The sequence below is a fragment of the Eschscholzia californica genome, unplaced genomic scaffold, assembly GCF_041429995.1.
Source record: "Eschscholzia californica isolate CP2 unplaced genomic scaffold, dmEscCali1.0.p SCAF_5, whole genome shotgun sequence".
NCBI lineage: Eukaryota > Viridiplantae > Streptophyta > Magnoliopsida > Ranunculales > Papaveraceae > Eschscholzia > Eschscholzia californica.
Window position 1 is genome coordinate 7,644,995 of NW_028238472.1, and position 17,903 is coordinate 7,662,897.

Consider the following 17,903-nt stretch of genomic DNA (forward strand, 5'->3'; position numbering starts at 1 on the left):
GTAAATACCTTGTTTATTCACACTTACAACTTGTATATTACATTGTGTATGGATTTCTTTATATAGGTTTACATGATAGAGTTTGAAAATAACAAAACTAATCTAAACTAATCCTAATATCTAAGGAATCCTAGTTGTAGTAGGATTCCTATTTGGACCAAGTCCACTCGGTTTGGCCGAGTGGAGTGGAACTTCCAACAAGAGATGACTTCCATCAAGATGAGGATTAATATCATTTGTGATAGATGATTTAAGGGTATTGAAGCTGGATTTGATGAAGGTTAGGTCTTTGAGGTGACTGAGTGTGCCTGATATTTTCACCAGGAAAGCATGGAAATGGGTATGAATTATGCACGGCAAAGTCTTTTAGAGAGAGAGAGAGAGATTGAAATGGTAGTGGTGGAGGGAGAAGAAGAAGGGAGGTGTAGAGAGATGATTCAAGGGAGAAGGATGAACTGATTTTTAGTTAAGATGGTTCTTTTAGTTAAGATGGTCGGCACGGAATTGTCCCCAAGTTTTGCCGGAGAAGATAGAAGATAGCATTGCCTATAACCATTACGGGTCAACTTGTTTTGACCCTGTCTTAGGAACAAAATACATTGCCCCTAACAAAAAAACACATTGCCCTTTAAAATTTCCCAAGGGAGAATTGTTGAAACCCCACACTTTTGATAATGCGTTTACTGAAACCACCACTTTTATTAGTAATTACTGAAACCCCCCACTTTCGTTAGATTTAACTTTGATATTTTCAATATTACTTTCTTGCCCTCTTACGTTTTACCCCACCTTTTGAAAATGCGTTTACTGAAATCCCCACATTTTATTAGTAATTATTGAAATCCCCACCTTTTCTAACAAACTTGTCCCCTTACTAAAACCTCCATCAAAACCATTAGACCCACACCCATGCAAATCCCCAAGGCAAATTCTTTTCGATAACCCTACCTCTAAATGTCCCATAGCCATAAAATTCAGTCCTTATTGCCTTTTGGTAATGCGTTCATTTCTTCTTATTTCTTATATATATTATAATTTTAGCATTGAATGTTCTCTTCCTTAATTGAAATGGAGTTTTTACAGTGAGCAATGGCAGCTCGGATTGCACTTTGTAATTCTTCCATTGAACTTTCACTTGTAGAAGAATGAATTCCTGTTGGAGTTGTTAGTAATAGGCCACTATTCGTCGGAGACGTCCACATCGATGCCGGTGTTGAAAATTCACCTCTTCTCTCCCTCTTGATAAATCTTTTTTATTTCTTTTCAAACTAAATAAATTCCTCTTGGTTTTCCACCTTTATAGAATTAGAGAGGTCTAACCATTTTCAAATACCTCTTCAAAATTTGACTCATATTGAAACTTATCTTCTTCTTATTTTCTTCTTCCTCTTCCTTCTCTATTTCTACATTTTCATTACCTTTTCTCTTTTTCGAAAACCCGAAAAAAGAGAAAGGCTTGGGTTTGGTTCTTCCTTTGTTATTCTCATCTTCAGTGATACTACCAAGGGTATTGATGTTGGTTGTGGTGGGGGTAGTAGTTTTTGTGGTTGTGGTGGTGGGTTTTTGATGACCATCATCAAATAATTCTTTGATAGGAAGAGTGACACTATCTAATGAATTCGTCTAAGAACGAGGAGATATGGGAAGGTGAGAGAGAAGATGGAGTGATAAGAGATGTCCATGGATGAAGATATCATCAGCAGGGGATAAGTCAATTGCAGATGAAGGTGGGATTGAAGTTTTAGTTTTGGTCCTTTCAGTTGGTGTGAAACCAGCTGAAGAGGAAGAATGGAGTGAAATTGTGAAAGAAAATTCATGAGAAAGAGAAGTAGTAGATGAAGGTGGCGATGAAGGAAATTGTTGCTTGTTTATTGTTGATGATGGTAGACTATGTTTTTCTTCTTAGTTTGATGATTTTTCTGCCTCATTTAACAATCATCCTTCTTCTTCTTTTCTCTCTGTTTCCTTTATTTGATGGGTTTCTATGTTCTTTTTTGAAATGGGGTTTGTGTGTTGTTGTTCATAGCTTTGAAGAATACTATGAGAAGATGAATTTTATGTGTGCAATGAGCTACTTCTTTATGGGGTTTCTCTCTATGAATGTTGTGTGTTGAGAGATAAGGGAGGAGTGAGGGTGTGGATATGAGAGAGAGAGAGAGAGGGAGAGTTGTATTACCTAGTAATTCGAATCGTTAGAGAGAGGGAGAGCATTGAGCCTTGATCGTTCTTCTTCCCTTACTGGTTTGATCGGGAATTTGGGTAAGGGAGAAGGGGGCTTGTGATAAAAGCTCCTCTCATTTCAAAGGAAGGCGCCCCATTTTCCAAAAAACAAAAAAACGTTGGGAATTAACACATGGGCAATTAAGTAAATACACAAGCACTAAGGGCAGTTGAGTGAATAAACAAGCACTAACCCAGATTTTTCGTTAAATCTAACGAAAGTGGGGGGTTTCAGTAATTACTAATAAAAGTGGGGGGTTTCAGTAAACGCATTATCAAAAGTGGGAGGTTTCAGTCATCGTTTTCCCTTCTGTTTTATTATATAGATTTACTACCATTCTTGTAAGATTATTCAAAGTATGGAGATTTTATAGGCCCCCCGTTCTTGTTAGAAGGGCCCCTCGGTTAAAAGCGGCCCCCATATTTAGTGTTTTGGTTATAGGGGCCCTTTTACAAAAGAGCAGCCCCTCTTATATATTTGATCTAACGGCAAAGTTAACGTCGTTAGGTCAAAATTAATAGACCAGAAGCCATAAACCACCACCACTGCAAAGAGCTCCTAAAACCTCCCTTCATCTTCTCAAGTCAGGTAAAATCGGAAGTCCCTCTCTCTATATCTCTCTCTCTATATCCCGCTCATCACCGAACAAAGATCACTCTCTCTCTACCTGTCATTCTTTCTATCTCTGTTTCACCCAAAATTTGAGGGTTTAGCCTAGGTCTTTAAGCAATTGTCTAAATATTAGTTCATTTGATGTATTTCAACAGAATCAAACAAGTTCGATACCGCTTTTGAAGTGAACTACGTCTGGTAGAGGGTGAAAATCAAGAGAGGAAGAAAACCCCTAATTATTTCAGGTAAACCCTAGAATCTTACCCTTTTATGGTTTAATTTTGTTGATTTTGATTTTGTGTTTCATGGATTTGCATGATTGTTATTCAATTATTGTTTGAATTACATCAAACAAACCCCAAATTCAGTTTTGATTGTTCGAAGAACACCTTGCATTCGCATCAGGCCGCAAGGGTTCAAATGACACTCTACGGTGCGATCGTGCCGTAAAGAGTGCAACTTACGGCTCGTTCCAACCAAATTTGTGCACAGTAGTACTGTGCAAGAATTCGGCTAGGTCGAGCCGACAAATGTGAAACCAATGGTCTAGCCCACCGTATTTATGCACAGTACCTACTGTGTAATAATTCGGTGGCTTCGAGCTATTTTTTGCTCTTTTTTCGCCCCTAACCCACCGTATGGCACCAGTAGCTTCCCCATGTCAATTTTTCATGTTGTTTGCCTTTATTTATATATCCTATTATTTCAGGTACCTTTAGTCATTGTCTGAACGTGTCGCACAAACTGTAAGTGAGAGAAAGAGGAAGGAGGAAGTTAGGAAGAAGCAAAGATTCGACGACTCGACCACTCAAGCAGGTTCATCCCAACAGGTGACAATTGGTCTGAATGATCTTTTTCCAATTCCAGATGGGCCGACGGACCGGAGCGTTCTCAAGAACTATGAGAACCATGTTGCATATATGATTTGGAACGGCGATGTACGTGTATGTTTTTCCTTTTTTCGCCTTGTCAATGTTTAATATAATGATATATTTTTAACTTTCATTAAACGTAACTTTTACGTTTATGTAGGATCGTCCCGTTTTGAAACTACATAATCACGCAACTGGTGTGCTAGTGGGGGCCCTTCAAAATAAAACTATACGAGAAACAAAGAAGGAACATGTTTGGGACCTAGAACTCGAGTGTAAAGTAGTTCGTGAGAAGGTGCAAGCATCAGGACTTCTGCAAATCGCTAAGTACTCTTACCAGAAACTTGACCGGATTCTTATCACGGCTCTCAGCGAGAGGTGGCATGAGGATACTAACACCTTTTGTAGGTTTATGGTGGTGTCTGCTAATGTCGTATAAGAGGAATCTCAGACATCTCATGTCTTGACATTAGTACGTCCCATTAAACTATGCAATTAGCCTTTAATTAACTTGTTTTCACATAAGAGCACGAGTTATATCTCGGGGAGGGTTTCCAGAGATGTTATCCACAAACATCAAGGACCATCTTAGTCGGCTTAACGATCATAAAGCAAGAGACGGAATATTTGGTGGTCAACCCAAAGAAAACTATATACACATGGTAATCATCTCACAACTATGTACAAACTATAACGTGCAAGTGAGACGAAAGCGAAAAGAAGCCATCCCCAAACTTAGTGGATGCACGGTCCACTAAGTTAGCATAAATGCTAGGGGCGACGACTATAAAGTCATCAAAAGGGTCGACATATAAGTGAAGGGAGAGGAGGTCAGTCGAAGGCAAAAAGTTAGCCTCAAGCTTAGTGGATAGAATATCCATTAAGTCCATAGACATGCTAGGGAAGACGTCTGAAGTGTCCCAAAAGGGGTCAACAACCGAGTCTGAGATCATGTGGAAGGTCGAATTAGACTCTAAGGGTAATGCAATAGGCTCGGGGACCAAGTCAATGTCCGTAATTTTCTTAGGTAAATGGTCCGATAAACTATCCATTATGTCTCTAATTACTATGTCATTGACGTCCTTAAAGGCATCGGGAGTCTCAAAGTTAGGCATAACACCTTCCATTCTACATAACCCATCCAAATAATCACAAGTGCTAAAGATTGGAAAGTTCAACATTGTTTGATTCCCAAGTTCGCTCGTAGAGCTATCATTCTGAACATCAAAATCTAATGTAGTCGATGCACGGTGAGATGACAAATGGTCGAGGGAGTGAGCAATAAGGGTCATCGTTCAGTTCAGGCTCAAAGGGTCTATCAGGAGCCTCTTCGACATTTAACTTAAGACTAGAGTTAGGTGTATTACCCTCACCATCATTCATAGTCTCCTCTTGAGTTTGGGGTGCGCAAACCCCTTCCTCGTCGATGATAAGCTCCGACTCAATTTTATCAAAAATTTTGAGAATCCGTTTCGTAATCTCTGTTACATCTCGATTAAATCTAATTTGGTACCCTAAAAATGCTTGGAGAATATCTTCAGAAGTCTCCACGTAATAAGGCACATTAGTATAACTAGACGAAGACTCTCGCGGGACATGGATCATGGGACAATACGCGGTCAAATGATTTAAGCAAATAGCACAATCCGGGTTAATGGTCTCCATGGTCCTTTCTTCACTACCTTCATGTATATACATAGACTCAACTCTTTGAGTGGAATCATCGAGTAGGAAATTGCCATCACTAAATGAACCGTCTATATATGCTTGTCGATAGTCACGAAGACTTCGACGTGGTTGATCAATACTAATAGAACTACGGTTATCATCAAATGATGAATCCATAAATGAAGGTGTGGTCATCCCAAATTCTTGTCGATAGTCTAGAAGACTCTTACGAGGTTGGTTATCTCATGCTCATAATCCCTAAGACCATATCCATCACGAGTCTGACCGACTCCATACATCCGTCGGTATTCACCCATGGTCATCCGAGGTCGGTCAGGTTCAACTCGCCTATTCCTATCATTAGTCGGACTGTTCATATATAAGTTTGAGTAGTCCTGATGACTTCTAGATGGTCGACTAGTGTTGGAAATCGTTGGAATAATGTCATCTTCATCATCATCAAATGACAAACCTGCCATGGTCTCACAATATTCAAGGATGCAAACACAAAATCACAAAATGGGAACTAACACTTATAAACTAAACAATCACACCACAAGTAAAAAAGGAAGAGATAGAACGCGATACTATCGAGTGCTCCTCTCGTTTCGTTAGTCTTTCTGCTTAGCTCCTCGATTCCTTCCTTTTCCTTCGCGTTTATGTCTCTTTTTGGCTCTTTCCGAAAAACAAAAGTACCTAAAAAATAAGATAAGTAAGAAACTACGAAAATAAAAGAAAGTAAAACGTCTAAGTAAACAAACAACACTAAACTAATGAACAAACACAAACAAACGATGTCCAAACTACTAAACCTATCCCCGGCAGCGGCGCCAAAAACTTGATGCACCCGAAAAGGTTGCACATCCAAGCGAAGGTATCAAGTAATAACCCGGCAAAGCCGGGGTCGATCCAAGGATATGAATGTAATTTGGATATCGAAGGATTTTATCCGCCGGTCTAGATATCACTAGCTAACTTAGACTAAAAAGGAAAGAAACAAGATAAATGTGGGGGGGGGGGGTTTGATGTGGGATAAGTAACATAGAAGAAAGCAAACACAACTAATTAAACGATAAAAGTAAACGGGCAAGAGAGATTCGAGAGAGGCGTCGGAGGAACAAGAGTCGAGATGGGTAAGAATCAATTCGGGCAAAAGTTGATTGAGACGGATACTTTGATCCACAAGATCAAAAGTGACAAATACTAAGTATCTATTCGCATGAAAGTGTAATTAACTTAACCCACATTGACAATCCTAAGCATCATGTGTCCAACTAAGCATAATTGATCAAACGTCACTAAGCATCGACTATCAAACTTACACACACTATCTAATGAATTGAAAATGAACAAGTATGACATTAATAGGTATAATACGTCAAACTAAGTATAATCGATCAAAGGTTAGTAAGCATCGACTATCAAACTAAGTACGCAATATCAAACTTTGTCTCAATATACGATTAAGATCAAAGCTTCTAATTTATAAAACTAGATGAAATCAATTAAATCACATGTAAACAAATCATAAGTCATTCATCACATTCAAATCATGCTTCTAAAATATCCGAAAACGAGAGCTAATGTGTTGAAGTCCGGGAATCCATAATGATAAATCTACAACTATGTGTGGTCTGATTTAACGTGTCGAGGTACAATCCATATTCGACTCCTAAGGTGATGTCTACAAGCACTATGTATATCCGGAGATCATACTTAGTCAAACAAACGTCATAATCGGTTTTATCCCGAGTCAACGAAAGTATTGTCTAGTCGCCTAACTATGTGAAGTGCATGACAAGACACATGAAATTATGATCGAATACTTCGTTTCGTCTATTAACTATGCGAAGTACTTGACAAGACACATAAGAATACGATCAAAACGATAACCGAAATAAATGAACATCAATTTATAATCAAAACATCAAATCATATTAAACATAATCACGAATTCATCACATTTGATCTCATATAATCGACACACTAAAGTTAGCTAGACATGGTGATTGAATAAAAAATGGAAAGAAAATGATGAGAGAATCCCCCCTTTTTCGATGTGGCTCGAGGCTAAGATCGTCGGGAAATATGAGTCTTTAAGGTGTAGCCGATCTCCCCTTAGAAAATTCTGGGTTCCCCATAGCGACCATCATCATCTTCTTCATTTAGAACTCAACCTCCATTAAAGCTAAACCCTAGTTTTCTCTCTCTAGCAATCTTCAATCAAAATCAAATCAAACCACATGGGAAGCTAGCCAAGAATGAGGGGAACAAAAGCCCTAAGGTTTCCGGCCAAGAAGGTGGCCGGAAACCATAAGAAAATCCGACCCAAGAGACAAGAACTTGATAGGCCTAAAATAGGTCTATTCCCGCAAGTATACGGGGTCAAGTTATAGTATTTTAGTAAATTCGTGAATCGTCCCAAGGGATAGGTAGGCACTTCGGATATTGACGGCGAGTTTAGCCTAATAATCAAAATGTCAATAACTAACTTAGAAAAAACACACACACACCCCACTTCATTGATTTGATAATTGATTTGCAAAAAATAAGAAAATAAATAAAACTAAACTATCTAAGAGAGGTGAGAAGATATCTAAGATTATGAAATCCACCGCACAATTTCACTTTATAAAACAAACACTTAATTACTTAAATCTCTTTTGTATTTACTCGGGATCCAATATAATGAACTATTTGGATTCCGGATGATGTTCTAGATCAAACAATTTTACAATTACTAATTCTAATTGTCTACCTTATAGAGATTCGGATTGCTAAACTATTATTCATCATCTAAAAAGCATACTCCATCTAACAACTAAACGAAAGTATGAAATATCTAATTATGAGGCATGAGTAATGGAAAGAAAATCCAATCCATATAGATAAACAATCAATAGACATTAAAGCACATCAAAGGATTTAATTAATCAAGAACAAGTATTATAAAGATCCAAAATGGGTTTCATTCACAACCTTAGATTGCTAAGTTAACTATACATGGAATTTAGAGTAACATTCATTGACATTGTAAAATAAATGAAAATACTAAGAAATTAATGGAAAGAAATCACCAAGAATGTTCAAATTCCATATCCCCATGTATCTCCAATTTGTCCAAGATTTGCTCCATTTGTGCTCAAGAATTTTACTCCAAGAAATCCAAGTAATAGCTATTTTATTGCCACCCAAATAAGAAAAAAAGAAAGAGAAGGAAGATATTAGATGTAGAAAGAAGTTAGAAACAAGAGATGAAAGGGGATAAAGATGATAGAAGAATATGGAAGAAAGGAGGAGATGACTATTAATGGAATAATAGTGGTAGAGAGGAAGTAGTAGAGAAAGATGGAAGAAGAATGGAAATGATGGATTTAATAGTAGAGAAGAAAGAAAGAAATAGGTAAGAGGAGGAAAAGTAGAGAAAGAGAAGGTATGGGAATAGAGCAGAGGGATTGAGAGGGTTTGCAAGTCTAGAATGGAGGAGCAAGAGATTTATTTATAGAGTAGGGTTAGGGTTTTTGTTGGGTTAAATGGTAGTAGGTGAAAAAGAGAGGGTCACTTTTGGAATTATAGGGGTTAATTTGTGCAAAACCCTAAAAGAGATGAAGTGACCCGGCGGCTAGGGGTTGCAATTGATAAATTGAGGGACACTTGTCGCGTGATAAGGAGGTGAAGAATCTGGCCGGTTAGGGTTTGAAAATGCACGAGATCCAGTGCTTCGCGGCTTAGGAAGGGACGTGCGACAGCAAGCAGCAGTCATCGGATGCGTAGCGCACGGATCTGGACGAGCGGAAAGTTGACACGCGTCCGGGAGCACAGAGTTTAAGCTGCTTCGGGTGCACGGAATAAACAATAAAGGACGGGATGCACGGGAGCCGTCGGATCTTGAAAACGCGAAAGCGTATGGATAGGATTACAACGTGGGATCTGGGTGCACGGAGTTAAGCTGCGTCCGAAACACGAGATCACACACTAAGGGTCCATTTTGCTGCTGAACAGAAACACGGGAATTAGATGCGACGACCTTCGGCAAGCGACACGTGTTCTGCAAGCATACCGCGGCCAGAAACTTGCCCGACATTGTACCGAATGCTGACCAAATGTTGACCAAATGTTGACCTGATTTTGACTTTGCATTTTTCACTCGTCCGGACTCCGAATTGACTTCCGTTTTCTCCTACAGACTCGTCTCGACCTCTACTTTTCAACCACGCACTGACCTTGGCCAAATTACCAGAATGTCCTTGACTCCAAATGACCAAAATACCCTTCATGCGTCTTTTCCTCGCTTTTAACCGTTTTTCACACCTAACTCTGCAAAAGACACCTAATCAGGAAAACCAACCATTTTATTATAATAAAGACTCGAAACCGACTAACTTGGCTAAATTAAACGACTTAGATGGGACATTTTCATGACCCATAAGAAATCCGGCCAAGAACATGGAGGTTCCGGCCATAGATGCTGCTGCACGCGTCCCTTGCTGCCTTCCCGAGCTGTGCACTATCCGTGGACGCGTCCCGAGACTGCAGCCGCATCCCGTGAAGGCGTCCCGAGCTCGAAGCAGCTTCTCGTGTCGGTTCTGTTGCCTCTGGTCCTGAGCACGCAGCTGCTCTCGCTACCTTGTGCGCGGCTAAAGCTAGGCCGGTCGGCCTATGCTTTGGCCGACCCTCCTCCTTCCTTCTCTCTTTTTCTCTCTCACAAAAACTCAAAAAGAACTTCAAGAAACCCTAAATTTTTTTAGCCCCCTTTTCTCTCCCCTTGTTTGGTGAAGAAGATGATGATTAGTAGATAAGATCCCTTAACCCCTTTCTCTAACTTGTGTATACACAAACCCTAGACCATTTTGACTTGGACCAAAGAGGCGCCTCTAAAATCTCTATTCCTTTCTTTCTTCTTCTTTTTCTTTGTGGGATTTTGGTTTGTATCTGGGCTTGACTTTGATTTCTAATTAGAAACAAAGGAGAGTGCCTTCATGAAAAAACCTTGGCTTCTTTCTTTCATATCTTCCCCGTCCGAACTCCAAATTGACTTCCGTTTTCACCGTCGGACTCGTAATTGCCTCCACTTGTAATTTAATTTGATTTGTTTTGGGCACAGAAAATGATAGTCACAATTCGTTCTCTTTATTCCGATTTACATGTTTATCTCCAAATATGATAACTAACAAGAAAAATACATAAAATATTATTTATAATACTCGAAATGGACTAACTAAGCTAAGTTAGGCGCTCCAAATGTGACATGTTCATGTCAGATCAGCCTATACAAAGAGGGTCTAGAAGTTGTTTCGGTCATTCATTCAATCAATAAAAATTCAGTATTTTAGTATTACTTCTTTTAGTTTCGGTTCTATAGTCTTTAGACGAAGATCTAAGGATTTTATTAGTCTTCTGCTGCGTCAGTTGGTATCAGAGCAAGGTTTCTCCTGGCCTAATGGCAGAAGACGAAGCAAGAAACATCAACCTCGACGAAGAACGAGGTATCAATACTGTTTGGGTAGCAATTGACTGTTTGAATCATCGACTAGACCAAGGGGTGGAGATTATTAACAACCTGAATGTCAATGCAAACCCTAGGCAACCTATTAACGGAGAACGTGTTGAGGGATTTACCCGCAACCAAGCTGTTAATAGACACCAAGGCAGAGCACCACCAATTCATCAATATGCTAATAATCAAGGAGACGAAGGTAACAATTATCAAAGCCACATATACCCACGTAGAGATTATGATGAATATAAAATCAAGGCAGAAATACCAATCTTTAATGGCTATTTGCCGATTGATGAGTTCCTTGATTGGTTACATGAGAATGAACGACAAGTGGATATGTCTTCTACTGAACAGATGGTAAAGATTATTGCTTGTAGACTCAAGGGTAGTGTTGTTATTTGGTGGGATCAGTTACAACGTCAAAGAGTGGCACAAGGAAGAGCTCCCGTCCAGGACTGGTCGTCCATGAAAGAGAACCTTAGGGAGAGGTTCTTACCCCCTGATTACCAACAACACTTGTTCCGGACCTACCAGAATTGTAGACAAGGGTTGCGTTAGGTGGGTGAGTACTACGAAGAATTTTCAACATTAGCCCAGAGAAATAGTATGGAGAACGTGACAGAATCAAATAATGTTCTTGTGGATCGTTTTCTGAAAGACTAAAATTTAGTCTGAGAGAAAAGATTGGAATAGTTACTGTTTGGACTATTCAGGACGCATACGACTTAGCACTAAAGGCTGAAGCTTGGGAGAAAGATCGTCGGACTTCAGGTTTTCGTAGAGATGAACCACCCCGACTGACTACTGAAAGAGGTAAAGGAACTCTCAGGGAAAACACTGAAGTCCCACGAAGCGCACCAAAGGGCAATTCTAGTAATACTATTCAGAGACCCTCAACGAACACAGGAGCCAATCCAAATCCGTATACAAAATTCCGTGGAACTAAGTGTTACTCCTGTCAAGAAATTGGTCATACATCAAGCAATTGCCCTCAAGGACGGAATAGGAGGTCAGTGAATGTCATAGGCGAGAATGGAGAAGAAAAGGTAGCTGAAGAAGACGGAGAGAGTGGTGAAGAATATGATGGTTATGACTGTGCCGAAGAAGAAGGTGAACGAGTAGCTTGCATGATTCATCCTGTTTTACTCACGCCAATGAAGGAGGATCGTAGTCAACGGAAAAAGATCTTCCGATTTGAATGTACTATCAAGGGGAAGGTGTGTCCGTTCATTATTGACTCCGCAAGTTTCGAGAATTTTATTTTGAGAAAACTTGTTGAGTATCCACAGTTACCCGTGGAAGACAATCCGTCACCATATAACATTGGTTGGATAAAGCCGGGACATGTTAAGAAAATAGTCAAATCGTGTCGAGTTCCTATCTCTATCAGAAAGTTCTACAAACAGGAAGTCGTATGTGATGTGACAGATATGGATGCTAGTCATATCCTCCTCGAACGACCTTGGCAATGGGATACCGATTGTACCTTCAGAGGCCGAGCCGACACTTATACATTCGACTGAAAGGGACAAAAAATTCTCATGGTGCCACACGGAAGTAAGGTTAAAAGTATTTCAACTACCCCCCCATCTAAAGAAACTTTTCTTACTTTGAGCAGGTCAGAGGACGAAGTCTTTGCCGATGTAAAGGAGGCGCAAGGAGTCGATGCCATAGTCGTTAAAGCAGAAGTAGAAGAAGGAACCCCTAAGCCGCCAATCCAAATTCCAGAACCGGCAAAGAAAATATTAGGAGACTTTCAGGAAATCATTGTTGAAGATTTACCTGAAAAGTTACCACCTCTTAGAAACGTGCAACATCATATCGATTTCTTCCCGGGAGCAAGCTTACCTAACATGCCCATTCGTATGAGTCCGAAGGAAGACGAGATTTTGAAGAAGAAGATTGAAGAATTACTCAGCAAAGGGTTCATCCGTACGAGCATGAGTCCTTGTGTTGTACCTGCTTTGTTGATTCCAAAAAAGGATTGAAGTTGGAGAAAGTGTGTGGACAGTCGAGCTATCAACAATAATTGTCAAGTACCGTTTTCCAATCCCGCGACTAGATGATATGTTGGATAAATTAGAGGGATCCCAAATCTTTTCTAAAATTGATTTGAGGAGTGGATATCATCAAATCAGAATCCGACCAGGAGATGAATGGAAGACGACGTTCAAAAGTAAAGATGGGCTATATGAATGGTTGGTCATGCCCTTCAGTCTTCGTAATGCTCCCAGCACCTTTATGCGTGTAATGAATCAGGTACTAGAACCTTGTATTACTAGAAAATTTGTTATCGTTTATTTCGATGATATCCTTATTTTCAGTAAAACTGAGGCGGAACACCTAGTGCACCTCCAAAAGGTATTGATAGTTCTGTAGGAGAATGAATTACACCTGAATCTGAAGAAGTGTGCTTTCCTCACACATACTCTCATATTTCTTGGCTTTGTAATAAGTCCAGAAGGAATTCATGTAGATAACGAGAAGGTACAAGCTATATAAGAGTGGCCGACTCCTAAGACAGTCACGAAAGTTCGTAGTTTTCATGGCTTAGCCACCTTTTATCGACGATGTATTCGGGATTTCAGCACTATCATGGCACCTATCGCGGAGTGCATGAAGAAAGGAAAGTTTGACTGGGGAATTGAAGCTGACAAAGCCTTTTCCATTATTAAGGATAAATTATGCAATGCACCAATCTTAGCTTTACCCAACTTTGATAAACCATTCGAAGTTAAGTGTGATACTAATGTTATGGGAATTGGAGCAGTTTTGTCACAAAAGAGGCGACCTGTAGCCTTCTTTAGTGAGAAATTGAATGAAGCCCGACAAAAGTGGAGTACTTATGATCAAGAGTTTTATGCAGTAGTTCGAGTTTTACAACGTCGGGAGGTATATCTCTACCAGAACGAGTTTGTCTTGTACTCAGACCATCAGGCCCTAAAGTTTATCAACAGTCAGAAGCAAGTAGACAAAAATCCGGCACAAATCCGGCACATCAGGTGGGCCACTTTTATTCAGAAATTCAACTTTCTTATTCGACACAAATCTGGAACAACGAATAGAGTCGATGATGCCCTTAGTAGGCTTGCCACACTGCTGGTGACGTTAACACAAGAAGTTGTGGGCTTTGAATTAAAGGAATTGTACGAATAGATAACTTCAAAGAAATATGGGAAAAGTGTAAGGTAGGGCAACCAGTGTCAGATTATCTTATTTCGGAGGGCTATCTATTTAAGGGCAGCAGCTTATGCATTCCCAAAACATCCTTACGGGAAAGTTTGATCCGCGAGTTACACGCTAGTAGATTAGACGCACATCTCGAAAGAGATAAAACAGTCCTTAGCTTATCCAGTCGATATTTTTGTCCAAATTTGAAGAGAGATGTGGGGAATTACGTTCAGAAGTGCTATGTTTGTCAAGTTTCAAAGGGACAAGCGCGAAATACGGGTCTTTATATGCCCTTCCCCATTCCAGCAACTATTTGGGAGGATCTGTTCATGGACTTTGTGTTAGGACTTCCTAGAACACAAAGGGGAGTAGACTTAGTTTTTGTGGTAGTTGACAGGTTTTCGAAGATGGTTCACTTTATTCCGTGTACGAAGACTTCGGATGCTACACATATAGCAAAATTTTTTTTTCGCGAAGTTGTCAAACTACATGGAGTACTTACATCGATTACTTCGGACCGGGACTTAAAGTTTCTTAGCCATTTTTGGGTCACCTTATGGAAGATGGTTGGCACTTTTTTAAATAGAAGTACTACAGCTCATCCTCAAACAGATGGACAGACGGAGGTGACAAACCGAACTTTAGGTAACATGATTTGATGTATCTGTGGAGATAAACTCAAGCAATGGGATCATGCAATACCTTCAATGTGGCTGATATCTATACTTTCTATCCAGATGCACCACTTTATCCTTACCATAACTCAGGGTCGAGTTCTTTTCAAGTGGAGGAGACTGATGTAGAGGAATTGGTCGAGAAAACATGGAAGAAATAGAAGCGGCCAAGTATAAAGGTGACAGACTAAAACGACCAAAACCGAAGCTATGGGTGTCGGAATCGAACGAAATTTTGAGGGATGGTGCGAAATAGCGTTCCGGTCATTCATTGTAGTTTGGCCGCAACCCACTTTGAGGGGTAAATTCTGTCGTTTAGGGCCTCAAAACGGACTTTTACTAGTTTTTTCTATTTTTGGGAATTGTTATCAATTTAAGATTTCTACTATTCTAGTGTTTTATTTTATTAGGAGTTGCTAATTGAGTTTGACTAAGATTAGGAAACCCTAGGCCTATATAAAGAGGGTCTAGAAGTTGTTTCAGTCATTCATTCAATCAATAAAAATTCAGTATTTTAGTATTACTTCTTTTAGTTTCGGTTCTATAGTCTTCAGACGAAGATCTAAGGCTTTTATTAGTTTCCCGCTGTGTCAGAAATTGAAACACGAGTTCCGCCTCACCATTCAGTACTACCTATATCTTGTACCAACATGTGCCATTAAAACCTTTTATCGCCTTAATCCAAAATATTCAAGCTTCCTGCTTTCTAATGAAAAGGAAGAAACATGATAAATTAAGCTAATATACTTCACTTCTCAAGATATCAAGAAATCAATGCTTATAGGAACACATTTCCCTCCTAAGAAAATACTTTCAAATTATACATAGTAAGAGGGCTCTCACCTCACTAACCAAGCTCATTTTCCTTCTAGAGGGGTCCTGACCCGGGTTTTTGGTCAGCCCAGATATTGTAGTCAAGTCCACCACTGTGACGCCCCGTGTCCCAAAATAGACACGACCACGCCCCGGCAACTCACAGACGAGACAAAAATCCGACAGAGTCTCCTCTGTAAATCGAACCGGTCGCACCTGTAAACCTGTCATGCAAACCATACATTCGCATATACAAGAATAAACTATTAAGCGGAAGCTAAACAAACTCAACTCAATTTTGGGTCGAAACCCGAACCACAAACATACAAACGCCTCATACAACACCGATACAACTTATAAACAACTCTAAGTTTTACGTATATACATATTAGAGTTTGGTTTCTGCGATAATACATAACTTGAAAATAACGAAAAATCATATAAAACGACATAACTCTGCTAGCCTCGTCAGACAAGATCACCGGCTGGAATACACACTCCGCCTCGAGGCTACAACCAAGAACCTGCACACTAACAACTGGTAGGGGGTCAGAATACTCACCGACACGAGTTATTCTGGTAGAAGACCAATCCAAAAGCCATCACGTTTTCAAAAGTTCATTTAATAAGTTGTAAACATCATGACAAAGCGAGTTATCAAACCAGTTACCGTATATACTATATACAAAACCATTTTCCTTAATCTAGCAAGCAATAGCAGTGATTAGCACCCCACCCATGGTGCGCTCCCAATAAGAGGAGAGTTCCTCAGGAGAACCTAGAGTGCGTTAAATAGTACCAGCCCATTTATGGCACTAGCTAATGCACTACGTCTCCTCGAGAAAGAGACTTACCCCTAGCCGGTAAGCCCCTCTCCCACTAAGGGACTCCGCAATCATTGAAGAGTTTACCTCATGATACATATATACCTTAATTATCTAAATAAGTTTTTGATCACCGAGTTCGAATAAGAGAGCCGTCCCCCAATACCCATGGAAGGACCTGAACCTCATTCTCTTCGGTACCCTGTCATGCATCTAATGCGATCTTTCAAAATTAGTTTCATTCGTATATCAAAACCAATACTCATATTCAATTCATTATCTTATCAAACACGGAAGTGGAACAACCAATAGCCATATCACACACAAAGCAGAGGGATTCCCAATCAATGTCACCTCCCAGACGAGCGGTCAGGAGTACGTCCCTGAGCCTCAAACTGGAGGCACGAGCACCAATGGCCAGCAAGTGAAGCACTCTACTCCCACAGGTCTCATGACTAGTGTCGCCCACCTCACCGGTCTCACACGGATCACAACCGTGTCCACATGTCATCCTACCCTCAATGGCTACGTGCCCATAGGTTGACTAATGTGCAGTCGGGTACATACAAGAAAATCCCAGTAGTTCACAATTATCGTAAAATCAGTTCGAAAACATTTCTCATATCGCATCAAAACATTTCAAGCATATTTCAGTTCATCACATAAATCGAGTTTCATGCTACCTGAACTCTAGTTATAATGACGCATATATAACTATAGAATCTAGCATATTCATTATCTATAAAACCATGTTGGATAAAAGATTCAGAACCCCTACCTCAGTCCTTGCATCACCAAAGACTCCCACCTACCAGACGACCCAATTCCTCCTCATTCGCAAACTCTGGGATAAGGAAGAATAACCAAAACCGAAAAGAAACATTAGGTTCTTATACTAAGAACCTTCGTAAATAAAAAGAATCATTAAAACAAAACCATGAAAACTTAAAAGTAAGTTCGCTAACTTCGGAAGACTTTAAGTATCTGTCGAATCGATCTCTAACTTTGATAACCAAGTCCATTTAATACTTGAAATGCATCGAAACCAACTAACCAATTTCCCAAAAACTCTATTTTTCATTTTAGAGTCCTCATGAGCTGACAAATGATATAATGAACTATATAATATAAATCTATAACCGAAATTGTTCATTTATATGAAATAAGACAAAATTCTGGTAACCATCTCTATTCCAATTCATTCCAAAAACTAGTCCAAATATGAAATTCGAGCCGTAGAATAATTCGGCAGCACCCCGTCTATATATGGTCACCCCAAAATAGTCCATAACATTCTAAACATGATCCTGAACATAAATCATTAGAAGAAATCGAATAATAATCGTCCAAATAGCTAGGACTAAGCATATTGAAGTTGATTATCATTTTGTGAGGGACTTGGTGGCTTCTGGTCGATTTGAGATCAGACATATTCCATCTTTGGAACAACCTGCTGATTTGTTTACAAAAGGTCTTGCTAAAGGATTTGTTTCTCAATCTTAGAGGCAAGCTAATGGTTCTACTCGACCCATCATCTTGAGGGGGCAT

At 39.7% G+C, this 17,903-nt stretch overlaps 1 pseudogene; it reads right to left on the reverse strand.

The window, feature by feature from the left end:
• Positions 1-1,037: 1,037 nt before the first annotated feature.
• On the reverse strand, positions 1,038-5,852 carry LOC147536728 (BRI1 kinase inhibitor 1-like; annotated as a pseudogene).
• Between the last annotated feature and the right edge of the window lie 12,051 nt (positions 5,853-17,903).